A 15,319-nucleotide genomic window follows, 5' to 3' on the forward strand; every position below is an offset into this window, starting at 1 on the left:
TTTAGTCGCGCAGTATCCCATGTGTTGAGGACGTTTACTTGGCTGTTTATTTGTATGTGTGTATCATTAACCGCTTTGTTCGGCCTATTCCGCAGTTCCGTTGGTACCATTAGTTGAACACGGGAGACCTATCGTTTACGGTTTTCTTTGTTTACACTTGCACAGATGTTTTCTCGTTTTTATGCTCAATTGGGAGCATGGATTGAACTATGATCTATGAACTATCTTAGGCTTGATCACAATCTGATTACACCCTTGTTAAACTCTAGACATACACGTGTTGCGCGCAGATTTACTGTGATTATCTATGATTATCTATTAAACTTGATTTCTCACCAACACGCAAGTGTTTGACGTTTATTTTAACACATGTTCAGGTTTGCAGTAGCTGTTTTGGAGCTTGTGGACACGTAGGACGTTTTTACTTTTGGACCTAGAATTAAAATGTATCAAGACAAGTTAATGTTGTGTGAATGTTATAATTTATGATATATTGATTTATGTTTGATTTATGTTCTTTATTTTCCCCGCTGCGCGTGCGCGATAAAATGTGTATTAATAAATATTGACACCAATAGTGTCGCGAGTAATGAAGCAATATGTGGCGCCCCGATGTATAATCCGCCTTTGGTCGGGGTGTTACAGATTGGTATCAGAGCTGGTTGACTTAGGATAGGTGGTTAGACGTAACGGCCTAGAATACCTAAGAGTCCCTTCTCGCGCATGAGAGAAATCTCATGTTTGCGCGCTTATTGTTAATTACTCGTTATTTATGAATATGCTCGCACTTGCGCAGTATATGATTTTATGTTCTATTTCGCGATATTTCGATTTTTGTGAATTTCGATTTTTATTGATTTTACTTACATATTCGTTTGTTGGGATTGAAAATCCGAAAAGTCATGGTGATACATGAATAGTTGATTTTCAATTTCCATTTACGATTATGTTCTGAGGTTGGAGACTTGAAAAGTCATGGTGATACATGAATTGTCAACCTCCAATACTCATTTTCTTGTATGTTTTATATTGAGGATTGAAAAGTCATGGTGATACATGAATCGTCAATCTCCAATACTCGTTTGCCCGTATATTTTAAATTGGGAATTCGGAAAGTCATGGTGATACATGAATTGTCGATTCTTGATTCGAATTTGTTACCTCTATTAAGTCTGCATTTAGGATCATTTATTTTACTTTAACTTTTGATAGTATCTAACTCCGTGAAACCAAGCTTTATAAGATTAAAACTTTGCGCTAAAACCAAGATATTAACTAAAATTAAAATTTTTATAGAATGCCTCCGCTATCTCGCCGATTTCAGAGAAGAGAAGCCTCGCGCATGCGTAGACAGCAACGTTCCCAGGAAATGGCCGCCGCAATAGCCCAAGCTTTGAGCCAAAACAATGCTAATACCTCCAGTTATAACATTAAGTCCTTTAATGCGGGTAACCCTCCGAAGTTCACAGGTCTTGAAGGAGCCACCGTGATGCTCCAATGGCTTGAGAAGATTGAAAACACTTTCCTCCATACCCAATGCCCCTCAGAAAGACGAACCCTATATGCTTCCAGTGTCCTGGAATCCAGAGCGCTTACATGGTGGAATGGAGTAGCTCATGCGCGTGGCGCAGAGGCTGCTTCTAGCATGACATGGGAGGAATTCAAGGAAATTCTTACGCGAGAATTCTGCCCTCCCAACGAAGTTAAGCGCCTGGAGGAAGAATTCTGGAACTTGAAGCAATACAGCGGTGAAGCGCGCGAGTACGCGACGCGCTTCCACGAGCTAAGCTTACTGGTCCCTCACCTTGTTACCCCTTCCCGCCGAGCCATCGAGAAATTCCTTGGGGGTCTCCCCATGGAAATTCAAGATTCTGTATGGGCCAGAAACCCAGTTACCCTCTCTGACGCCATCGAATTGGCCGCTGTGCTCAGCGACAACCATGTCAGAGCAGGAACCCTGTTCCTACGGGGAACTGAGAAGACCAAACCCACCAAGACTGTCCCTGAACCAACAGAAACCAAACCAGAACCCTCAAACCATAACCAGAAACGTAGGCGCAGACAAGCTTACGCGCTTACCAACCCGCCCATAGTCCAGCAACCCGCTTACCAGCCTCTAGCATACGCCCCTCAACCTCTGTCAGCCTACCCAACACCTCCTATAGGCCACAACTATGCCATAACCAATCCCGCACTCCCTGCCCCGCCAACTAAGAAACCTTACACAGGAAACCAACCCTTTTGCCCAACCTGTAGACTTCATCACCCACCTCAAGTCCCGTGTCGACAATGTAACCGATGTGGCCGCGTAGGTCACTCCGTTGAGTACTGTAGAACCCCTCCCTCCAATCCGATTGCGCCAACACCACCAGCTTACCCGCAGAACCCACAGCCAACTTACCAAAACCCACGACCCAGATCGTGCTTTAACTGCGGTGATCCCAGTCATTTCCGGAACGCGTGCCCAAGGCTACAAGTTCAGATTACTCAAGCGAATCCGGTGAACCAAATTTCGAACCAAGTGACGCGTGGCCGAGCTTTTAACATAACCGCGCACCAAGCGCAAGCGAATAACGACGTAGTTAATGGTACATTTTTGCTTAACGGATTTTATGCATCTATGCTTTTTGATACTGGCGCCGATAGAAGTTTTATCTCTCGCGCCTTTGAGCGGAAGCTTGCGCGACCGCGCGATAACTTAAAAGAAGATTTTTCAGTTGAATTGGCTAATGGCGAAACTGTTTTAATAAACTCGGTAATTAAAGATTGCACGCTTAACCTTAACGAAAACGATTTTCTGATCGACCTCATCCCTATGCCACTTGGAAGCTTTGATGTTATCATTGGTATGGACTGGCTCTCGAAGAATCGCGCCGAAGTTATTTGCGCCAAGAAATTGGTTCGCCTACCTCGAGAAAATGGTGATCTTTACATCTACGGCGAAAAACCCTCCAGTGGTCTTAAACTTATGTCTTGCGCCAAAGCCCAAAGACTCATGCGGAAGAAGTGTATTGCGTTTCTAGCCCATGTGGTTAAACCCGATGAAGGAAAGAAGCTTCGCGATATCCCTGTTGTGCGTGATTTTCCTGAAGTTTTTCCTGATGATCTTCCTGGTATCCCTCCCGCTCGTGAAGTCGAGTTTCGTGTTGATCTTGTCCCTGGTGCTTCCCCCGTTGCTAAATCTCCTTACCGTCTTGCACCCGCTGAGATGCAAGAATTGGCCAGCCAACTCCAAGAGTTGACTGCTAAAGGATTCATTCGCCCTAGCTCTTCGCCCTGGGGTGCTCCGGTGTTGTTCGTTAAAAAGAAAGATGGATCGTTTCGCATGTGTATTGATTACCGTGAGTTGAACAAACTCACCATTAAAAACCGGTATCCCTTACCGCGTATTGACGACCTCTTTGATCAACTCCAAGGTGCCTCCTGTTTCTCGAAGATCGATCTCCGTTCTGGTTATCATCAGTTGCGTATCCGCGATGAAGATGTTCCGAAGACTGCTTTTCGTACTCGTTATGGCCATTTTGAATTCTTGGTCATGTCCTTCGGTCTAACCAACGCACCCGCCGTTTTCATGGATCTTATGAATCGGGTGTGTAGGCCTTTCTTGGATAAATTCGTGATCGTGTTTATCGATGATGTTCTGGTGTATTCTAAGACCAAGACCGAGCATGAGCAACATCTCCGATTGGTATTGCAAAAGCTTAGAGCCGAGCAACTCTATGCTAAGCTTTCCAAGTGTGAATTTTGGTCTGATGAAGTACAGTTTCTTGGTCATGTTGTAAACAAGATGGGTATTCATGTCGACCCATCCAAGATTGAAGCAATCAAGAACTGGATTACGCCATCCTCTCCTTCTGAGATCCGTTCCTTTCTGGGCTTAGCTGGTTATTACCGGCGTTTCATTTCAAACTTCTCAAAGATCGCTTTGCCTTTAACAGCTCTGACGCACAAAGGTAAACCGTATATTTGGGGCTCGAAGCAAGAAGAAGCCTTTCTAACGCTCAAGCGTTTGTTGTGTGAAGCTCCTGTTCTTGCGCTACCTGAGGGTAATGATGATTTTGTCGTGTATTGCGATGCATCCAACCAAGGTCTCGGTTGTGTTCTTATGCAACGAGGCAAGGTTATCGCTTACGCATCAAGGCAACTTAAGGTTCATGAAAAGAATTATACAACTCACGACCTCGAGCTTGGTGCAGTTGTTTTTGCCTTGAAGATCTGGAGACACTACCTTTATGGTACTAAGTGTATCCTTTACACTGACCATAAAAGCCTTCAGCATATCTTTGATCAAAAGGAACTTAACATGAGGCAACGCCGATGGAACGAACTCATCAGCGATTACGATTGTGAGATCCGGTATCATCCTGGTAAGGCTAATGTGGTAGCCGATGCGCTCAGCCGAAAACCCTGCCAACTTAACTGTATCTTGCCGCGCACCCAGCTTCACCTCGCGCCGATTCAAAGCAACCTTGAATCGCGTATTCGTGACGCGCAGCGCGCATCCATCAGTAATGGTAACCTTCGCGCCGAGTTAGCGTGTGGCGCGGAAGCACTCTTTGTCCCTAATCTGAGTGGAATTCTCTGCTATCTCAATCGCATCTGGATCCCTTGTGATGAGAATCTTCGCGCTGATATCCTGAGTGAAGCGCACAAATCTCGGTATTCTATTCATCCCGGCGCTGATAAGATGTACAAGGATTTGCGCATAACTTATTGGTGGCCCGGTATGAAAAAGGATATTGCTGTGTTCGTAGCTAAGTGCCTGACTTGTTCTAAAGTTAAAGCTGAACACCAGCGCCCATCTGGTTTGCTCGAACAACCAGAAATTCCTACGTGGAAATGGGAAGGTATAGCGATGGACTTTATTACCAAGTTACCTTTGACAGCAAGCAAACATGATAGCATCTGGGTAATAGTGGATCGATTGACTAAATCTGCTCACTTTCTGCCCATTCGTGAAAACTACCGTGTTGAGCATCTCGCGCAGCTTTATGTCAAGGAAATTGTCTGCCGCCATGGTACTCCTTTGAGCATCATATCCGATCGCGATGGCCGTTTTATATCTCGCTTTTGGAAATCTCTCCAATCTGCGCTAGGAACTCGCTTGGACATGAGTACGGCATATCATCCTCAGACTGACGGTCAGTCTGAGCGAACTATTCAAACTCTTGAGGATATGCTCCGATCTTGTGTTCTTGATTTTGGAGGTAATTGGGATTCACACCTGCCTTTGATCGAGTTTTCTTATAACAACAGCTATCATTCCAGTATCGGTATGGCCCCATTTGAAGCACTTTACGGTCGTAAATGCCGCTCCCCAATTTGTTGGAGCGAAGTGGGTGAAACTCAAATCACAGGACCCGAACTTGTTCAAGAGACAACCGATAAAATCGCCAAGATCCGTGATCATCTGCTGACTGCCAGAAGCCGACAGAAGAGTTACGCAGATCGTAGGCGGAAGCCTCTCGAATTTCAAGTTGGTGACCTTGTTCTCCTCAAAGTGTCGCCCTGGAAGGGTGTTGTCCGCTTTGGGAAGAAAGGTAAGCTTGCTCCTCGTTATGTTGGTCCATTCAAGATTCTCGCGCGTGTGGGAAAAGTTGCCTACAGACTTGACCTGCCGCTCGCGCTCAGTAATGTGCATCCAACGTTCCATGTTTCCAATCTCAAGAAGTGTTTAGCTGACGAGAACCTTCACATTCCACTTGATGAAGTTCAAGTTGATGAATCCATGCATTTCATTGAGAAGCCTGTTGAGATTATGGATCGCGAGGTTAAGCAAACCAAGCGCAGTCGTATCCCTATCGTGAAAGTTCGCTGGGAGTCCAAGCGCGGAGCCGAGTTTACATGGGAAAGGGAAGATCAAATGAAGATCAAGTACCCGCACCTGTTCTCTGCGCAACCTACTTCGAGATAAATTTCGGGACGAAATTTCTTAAAGTAGGGGAGACTGTGACATCTGCCCCGATCCGACCCGACCCAGGTACCCGTTTCTCTGACCCGATCTCTCTTTTATTATTTAATATTTATACTTGTATTTTATTTTTAATAATAATATGTATTTTCCTTCCCGCCTTTCGTTTCCTTCCCGCTGTCCCGTCCCTCTCCTTCTCTCTTTCCGCCTTCTTTTCCCTCTTGTCGCCGTCCCGCCCTTACGCCTTGTTTCCCTCTTTTTCTTCTAACTCTTTGCTTGTCCTTTGTTCCTTCCCGCCTAAGGATGTCTGCGCAGCTCCACGCGCCAGACCCCTTACAAGGAATCCTGCGTGAAGACCATCTGTTCCTGCGTTACGCGAGACGAACGCTTCCCGCGACGCGCTAAGGATTTGTAGTTCCCTCGACGCGCGAAGAATTATAGTTCTTCCCGCGGCGCGCTAGGAATCTTAGTTCCTCCCGCGGCGCGCTAAGAAATGTGGTTCTTCCCGCAGTGCGCATGGAAATATAGTTCTTTCCGCGACGCGTTAAGGTTGTTTTTGTCTACCTTCGCGTTCGCGCTCTCTTGACCTTCTGTGTTTGCCTTCGCGCCCTAGCCTTCTCGCGCTGTACCCTTTGAGTTTTCTTGTGTTGAATCTAGCCGTTGCTTTTGTGTTGTCTTATCTTTTGAGCTGTTGACCTAATCTGCTTTATGTCTGAATAGTTACTTTCGGCGCAGCATGCGTACCAACCCCATTGGTTGGCAGAAAAAGTGACACATTATCTTTTGAAATCTGCTTTTGCCATGCTTGACCAGTACCTTTATCTGACCTGCCCATGCCTGTTACTGTTCCCTGTCAGCTTTATCTTGCCCCCTGCAGCTGCCATATCTTTTGATATCTTTTGCTTTTGGATTCTTATGCTTTTTGATATCTTTTGCTTTTTGAGATCTTTTCCCCTTTTCTAGGATTGTGTTCCCTAGGGTTTCTCTATAAATAATAGTATTATTTTTCCTAACACAGCACACACAAAACACTTAATCTCTCCTGTTCTCTTGCTCCTTGCTCTCTCTGCCGTCTTCCTCTCTGCCTCCGTCTTCCTCCTTGTTCTTCCTGCTTTTCCGGTAATATATATTATATATAATAGTTTACTTATTAATTATGCTAACTTATAATCAAGACTTAAAACCAATCGTTAAAACAATAATCTTATTTATAGGTTAACTTGTGCTTGTTTAAAGTTGGTTCTTGCTTTATCTATCACCGCATCGTTTATCATGTGAGTTATCTCGTATCTAATCCCTTTTTATTTTAAATGCTTTGGGATGTTCATGTGTTCATACAAACTTAGAGTCTTAAAACTGTTTATGAACTTTAGTCGCGCAGTATCCCATGTGTTGAGGACGTTTACTTGGCTGTTTATTTGTATGTGTGTATCATTAACCGCTTTGTTCGGCCTATTCCGCAGTTCCGTTGGTACCATTAGTTGAACACGGGAGACCTATCGTTTACGGTTTTCTTTGTTTACACTTGCACAGATGTTTTCTCGTTTTTATGCTCAATTGGGAGCATGGATTGAACTATGATCTATGAACTATCTTAGGCTTGATCACAATCTGATTACACCCTTGTTAAACTCTAGACATACACGTGTTGCGCGCAGATTTACTGTGATTATCTATGATTATCTATTAAACTTGATTTCTCACCAACACGCAAGTGTTTGACGTTTATTTTAACACATGTTCAGGTTTGCAGTAGCTGTTTTGGAGCTTGTGGACACGTAGGACGTTTTTACTTTTGGACCTAGAATTAAAATGTATCAAGACAAGTTAATGTTGTGTGAATGTTATAATTTATGATATATTGATTTATGTTTGATTTATGTTCTTTATTTTCCCCGCTGCGCTGTGCGCGATAAAATGTGTATTAATAAATATTGACACCAATAGTGTCGCGAGTAATGAAGCAATATGTGGCGCCCCGATGTATAATCCGCCTTTGGTCGGGGTGTTACAAAAAGGTTTTAGACAAAAGGAAGGTCTAGACTATTTTGATACTTACTCACCTGTAACACGTATAACCTCTATAAGGTTGGTGCTTGCAATCGTGTCTTTACAAAGCTTGGAAGTGCACCAAATGGATGTAAAAACGGCTTTTCTAAATGGTGATTTGGAAAAAGAGATATACATGGAGCAACCTGAGGGTTTCTCCGCCCCTGGTCAAAAGGGCAAAGTATGCAAACTCATCAAGTCTTTGTATGGCTTGAAGCAAGCTCCAAAACAATGGCACCAAAAGTTTGACCAAGTCATGATTAGCAATGGTTTCAAAATTAATGAGTGTGATAAATGTGTTTACGTTAAAAACACAAATGGAGGTTATGTTATTTTATGCCTTTATGGATGACATGCTTATCATTGGGAGTATGATAAAATGGTTCAATCTACAAAAGACATGTTAAAGGCACGATTTGACATGAAAGACATGGGTTTAGTTGATACTATTCTTGGAATAAAAATCATTAAAACCAAAGAAGGTCTTACTTTGAGTCAAGCACACTATGTCGACAAGATTCTTGAAAAATTCAACAAGGAAGACAAGCGAGTGGCTCGTTCTCCTGTTGACACTACTCTACATCTATGTAAAAATAGAGCTGAGCCGGTTGCTCAATTAGAGTATTCAAGAATCATTGGAAGTCTAATGTATCTCATGACATGTACGAGACCCGATTTAGCATACGCGGTGAGTAGGCTAAGTAGATATACTAGCAATCCAAGTGTTCAACATTGGAAAGCTATTATAAGGGTGCTTAGGTACATAAGATACACAAGAGACTATGGTTTGCATTATACCAGCCATCCAGCTGTGATCGAAGGGTATACTGATGCGAACTGGATTTCGGATATGAAAGATTCCAAATCAACAAGTGGGTACGTGTTCCTACTTGGTGAGGCAGCAATATCTTGGAAATCATCCAAACAAACTGTAATTGCTAAATCCAAATGGAGTCTGAATTCATTGCCTTAGACAAATCTGGGGAAGAGGCAGAATGGTTACGTCAATTCGTGGAAGACATTCCACAATGGCCAAAGCCGTTGTCGGCAATTTGCATACACTGTGACAGTGAGTCTGCAATTGGTAGATCTCAACGTTCAATGTATAATGGCAAATCAAGGCATATGAGACGTAGACATAACACGATATGACAACTACTGTCAACGGGTGTTATCACGATTGACCATGTGAGGTCAGAAGATAACATTGCAGACCGTTAACAAAAGGCTTAAGCACGGATAAATTTTATAAGTTGTCGAGAGGAGGGACTAAATCCCACGATAAAAGAAGTATGAGGGAAACCTAACTTAGCAGACTGGAGATCCCAAGAGCTAAGTTCAATAGGCAAACTTAATCATATGACCAGAGGCAGTCACTGTGGGGGAGTACCCCAAAACCAAAGGGAGTCTTGAACTTCCTAGTCCTTTCTCCTAGGGGAGTACCCTAAAACCAGTGACATTTGGGAGAGGTTAAGCATATTAAGGTTAAGTGAAATAACCATGATGCTTTTAATGATTCATGGGAATCACCTATGTTAGAGAGAAGTGTGGTCGCTTCGAATGGAATTGTGGGGAGGCGCAATTTCCTAGAGCTCTCGCAGAACCAGGACCGTGATCCATGACCATAACGGACACAAGAATGAGGGGTTGACCAAATCAGGAAGAGTATTGTGTGAAGGCATATTGTCGTCTACACAAATGGGGGTTTGTTCAAAGTCATCGCGACTACAAACCGCTAGGAGGCTAAGTATGCTTCACAACGGAAGGTTCAAAGGGTAACACCTACCTATCCGGCAATACTCAACTGCTGAAACTTACTTCGAAGAATCGATTTTCATTCATGTGGGGGATTGTTGGAAAATTTGTTACGTGTGCATTAGTAGGTTGTTATGACACAACAAATGCACACTAATAGACATTGATGAATGAGATTTCGATGTGTGATTGTGTGTATTTGAAAGAAAATACTATAGTGGTGTATCCCACATTGGTGGGATGAAAAACTTGTGCCTTGTTTTTCCTCTATAAATAGAGAGGTAAACTAAGTTGCAACACACCAAACCTTACACACAATACAAGCATTGTTGCAAGGTTTTTCCAACTTCTTCTTCTTCTACATTTCCGGTTTCTTTTATTCGAACCTTTTTCAGGTTTACGGTTAACTCCGGCAGTACTACTGCTCCGGCTGTTGTACCCTGGGAAACAACGAGTTCTCTTGGGAGGCTCGAAATATTTTTTAAGGGCCCCGTGTTTAACACGATCCTCAGCCAAACCGTTTATAATTTTTTTTTCGTATTGCATTTGGTTTATTTCTTTGATTCTGTATTGTATTTCAGATTATTGTATTGTATTGTATGAGTAATAAAACTGTTTGTTAATTTTCTGTTTATTTACTCAATTCACGAATTCGGTTCCTACACTACATGTTGATTGGTTATTAATGTGGGTTGTTGTGCGTTCAAAGGGGATCAGTGTCCCTCCCACCCTTAGGAGGTGTAGAGTGCATGCTCTTCTGAGACTAATTTAAAATCTGGCTTGAAGGGGTCAATGTCTCTTAAAGTTGGCGCCCGCAACAACCTGAAAATTTATTCATTTGAAGCGTTATGTCGTATCAACCGAATTACCTTATTATCAAACAACACAATACACGAATGGGTGTTTCATCTGAAAACTTTATGACAGTTTTAAACATAAATTCTTTGGTCTACTATGGGTTGAGAGTACTCTTAAGAGGAAAAAAAAATAAGTTTTGTATCATTCTAAATTTTCTGATTGAAATACTTAATAGATATCAAGATTCACAAAGATTTTGTAGAAATTCACCTAGACACCTATCTATTGATACATATATGTTTCAGTTACTTTCAAAGTACATTGAACATTTGAAAAAATATATGAAATGGAATATATGAAAATACTTATGTTACTGTAATAAAATTATGGTAAAGTACATATGAAATTGTAATAAAATTATGGTTTAGTGTAATACAACATTAAATAATTGTTAAGTATGGCGTTATCGCATGAATGAGGATTATGAGAATTCAAAACGTTTTGTTATTCGTCAATTCATTTAATTATAACACGAGTAGTTCTTGAAAATACAATATTTAATAAGAAATCAGTATATAAGAAAACAATAAACTCATTAAACAATATTAATACAGTTATTATACAATAGTCATTAAAACAATTTTAAAGTAAAAGACAATTATAAATATCAAATGTTTGAAAAAAATATGAAGTAAATATTAAATTAACAAATTCTAAAAATGGTAACTATTATTTTACTATTATAAATTTGTTAAAAAGTGTGAGGTTTAATGTAGGAGTGACAAGTGACAAAACTTGTAGTCTTTTATTAGAGAATATAGATATAGATTTGTGCATATTCCATTATTTTGAATTTGTGTTTTTTAACCGTGCCTGAGTCTAGTATAAATACACCGTACCTGCTTTAGGTGAGATACGATCGAGCCCCTAGCCTCTTTTTTTTATTTGAACGGCTAAATTTTTATTAAAATGACACCCTATGAAACCGGCTAACTTATGGTTCAGATTCTTCATTGTCGCCGGTAAGAAATTTTGAGGGGTTTGGGCGAGACCTGTCATGCTGGAAGAGCCTATCTCTGTGAGCTCAATTTATGTATGGGTATATTGAAGGTAGACATGTTTAACAAGAATATGATAACGTTCGGTATAATGGTATTACCAAAAAAATACTGGCACCAATACGGGTTAGCACTAATTATCGAAAACACAAAAAGTAAATACCAACATCGTTGTTCGGTCGGTACCGGTTGGACTGCTTTTAAAGTTGCCCGTTTGCACCTGAATCTGTTTTAATTTGTTATCTAATCCTACTCAGCCCATTTGGCCCATTTTCTGACCCAAACTTACCAATTTTGCTACCTGTTGTATAGCCAATTTTGGAGTTATGTTTTGACTATTGCAGTTTTATATTAAACTACTGTATAGCCAATTAATCATCAACTCATTATATATATTATAATTGCAAAATTTCGGTGGTTTGTACATTGTGCACTCTTTGTTATATTACCTTTGTTTACACATAATCAGTTGTGCTGATTTGAAGCCACATTCTTTTCACGTGTTTGCTATCTGAAAAGCCGGTTCCACCGCATCGACACTAACAATAACAAACATGTTTTAATTATATTATTATATTAAATAAAAACTAACTTGGCTTTGTGTCTTATAGTAGCGGTATGCTTGGTTTTGATTTTGCATTGTGGCTTTGATTTCAAGAAAAAAAATAGAAATTTCATTCATTTCACTTCACTTGGCTTAATTGGAGACTTTTGGCAAAATTATTACTTTTTAGTTATGAAACATCACATTTTTAGTTACTTATTTTTAGTAATAGCTTTATCAACTACAAGTGTCTGCAGCAATGCTAGCCCGAAAGCAGAGGATTTACAAGCTGTTGAGGTTAATGATGACGAGTATGATGAACCTGACAACTATGTGATAACGTGAAGCCTAAAAAGGCTAACTAAAATGAAAAACGTTTCAGAAAGAAGTGGACGAAGAGGACGAGGTATAAATGCCTGTACTCTCTATAATAAATTTGATTTTTTTATTGTAAGTGGTGTATATTGGTGTCTAAAATATCGCTCATGTGTTTTATAGTAGTTAATATATGAAGTTATAAACATATATTAGTGAATATTTCCAACATTTGAGTTGTGAATGAGCGCACTAAAGGTAGAAGTGAAAGGAGATGTAGAAAGTGAAAGGATATGTATCTTAAAGGTTTTATAACTTTAGAATTAGCACTAAGGACTAATTAAATGTATTATGGTTGAAATAGATTATTAACCCAAGTTCGGAGGAGCACGCTTTTAACTTTTAGGTTGTCAACTGTCTGGTAAGCTAATTTTCTGCAAAAGTTGTGTTCTGCAAGAGTTCAATATGATCTGCATAATTCACATACGGGTCATATGTTAAAATATTATGCGGTTTGTTTTTTTCTGAGTCGTTACCGACATCAGTTTATAGTTGTTTTGTGGTGTATGTAATATTTTTGTTTTTTGCAACTGTTAATAAAGAAAAATGTACATTTATACTTATTTAAAATCAGTGGTGGTGCATTTACTGTTGGAAATCTTGTATTAATAATAACCAGAAAATAAAAAAATAGGAAATAATTGACATAGTAAAACCGAGCTTGTGTTTAACACAATTCCCTTAAATAGATTCTCGGTCTGTTCCCAGGGTACTCCGGTTCGAAACAGAATCGGTGCTCTGCCGGACTCGGACACTTGCCTAATTAAATGTATTATGGTTGAAATAGATTATTAACCCAAGTTCGGAGGAGCACGCTTTTAACTTTTGGGTTGTCAACTGTCTGGTAAGCTAATTTTCTGCAAAAGTTGTGTTCTGCAAGAGTTCAATATGATCTGCATAATTCACATACGGGTCATATGTTAAAATATTATGCGGTTTGTATTTTTCTGAGTCGTTACCGACATCAGTTTATAGTTGTTTTGTGGTGTATGTAATATTTTTGTTTTTTGCAACTGTTAATAAAGAAAAATGTACATTTATATTTATTTAAAATCAGTGGTGGTGCATTTACTGTTGGAAATCTTGTATTAATAATAACCAGAAAATAAAGAAATAGGAAATAATTGACATAGTAAAACCGAGCTTGTGTTTAACACAATTCCCTTAAACAGATTCTCGGTCTGTTCCCAGGGTACTCCGGTTCGAAACAGAATCGGTGCTCTGCCGGACTCGGACACTTGCCTGAAAAGAAATCAGAAAATAATGCTGTTGCAGTAGGAAGAAGATGAATTGTGTTTTTGAGTTGGTGTATCTTGACAAGAATCTGGTCATGGTATTTATAACCAAGAGTCATAACCATATAATCAATTCTTAGTTATGACCATTAAAGAATATTAAATAATAATAATATTCATCTAATGACCATTATAAAAAGAATTGAAACTGAATCACAATAATCATACTCATTACCATATAATCAATTCTTAGTTATGACCATCAAAGAATATTAAATAATAATAATAATAATATTCATCTAATGACCATTATTAAAAGAATTGAAACTGAATCACAATAATCATACTCATTATGATTTATTAATGGTATTGACCAAACAACCAATTTGAATTTCAAAAACTGTCTCACGCGGGCTCGGGTTTTTGGAGTTGCATTCGTGTCCGCGGGACGTGCGGGCACGCACGAGTTCGATGGTTTCTAGTCTAGAAACCCAAATTTGCACCCCCCCCCCTTCGCGCGCGTAGGACTTGTGGTAAAACATGTCATAAAGAATTCAAATGGGTGTAAGGGCTCTACCTTATAAACCATTCATTAATTTGCAAACAAACCGATGTGGGACAAACATTTACCACTTCCACCACTTCCTTCATTCACACACTTAAAACTTCCAACAATCCCCCACATGAATGGAGGTCGAAACAACATTATTCCGATTAGATTTCAGCAGTTGAATCTTGCATACAATAGGTAGGTGTTATCCTCTGAACCTTTGCTTATGAAGCATACTTAGCCCACTGGCTCTGAGTAGACTATGATGTATTTGAACTCGTCTGCTGTTTGTGTAGACGACAATACACTTCACACAAGACTCTCCCTGACAAAGTCAAGTCCTCATAGTTATGTCCGTTATGGTCATGAACATGCGCCTGGTTCTGCAAGATCTATTAAGTGTTGTGCCCAACAACACCCTTCGAAGCGACCCCACTTCTCTCTCACATAGGTGATTCACCATGTATGACTACCTTGGTCGAATCATTAAAAGCCATGCTTAGCCTCACACTTGTCACTTTTAGGAATGGACTAGGAAGGTTACATTGCTACGTGGTAAACTCCCTCTTAAAGTTGTAGGGTTATCCCCCCCCCCCCCCACAGTGAACGCACTAATTCATACAATTAGGTTTTCCTATTGAACTCAATCTTGGGATCTCCAGTCTGTTGAGTTAGGTTTCCTTCGCATGAACTTTAATTTTTCAAGGGCTTCAGTCCCATTCCCATGGACGACTTCTGAACTAACTCTCTACTTAGGCCTTTTGTTAGCGGATCCGCAATATTATCCTTTGACTTCACATAGTCAACAGTGATAATTCCAGTAGATATTAGTTGTCGTATCGTATTATGTCTACGTCTAATATGTCTATTCTTATCATTATACATTGTGCTATGAGCTCTGCCAATTACCGATTGGCTATCACAATGTATACAGATGGCCGATGCCGGCTTAGGCTATCTTGGTATATCCTCAACAAATTGAAGTAACCATTCTGCCTCTTCGCCCGCTTTATCTAGGGAGATGAATTCTGATTCCATTGTGGA

This window comes from Bidens hawaiensis, unplaced genomic scaffold (assembly GCF_021521415.1).
Source record: "Bidens hawaiensis isolate Kalapana, Puna unplaced genomic scaffold, B.hawaiensis_p1.1 tig00026608_1, whole genome shotgun sequence".
In the NCBI taxonomy this organism is placed as follows: Eukaryota; Viridiplantae; Streptophyta; class Magnoliopsida; order Asterales; family Asteraceae; genus Bidens; species Bidens hawaiensis.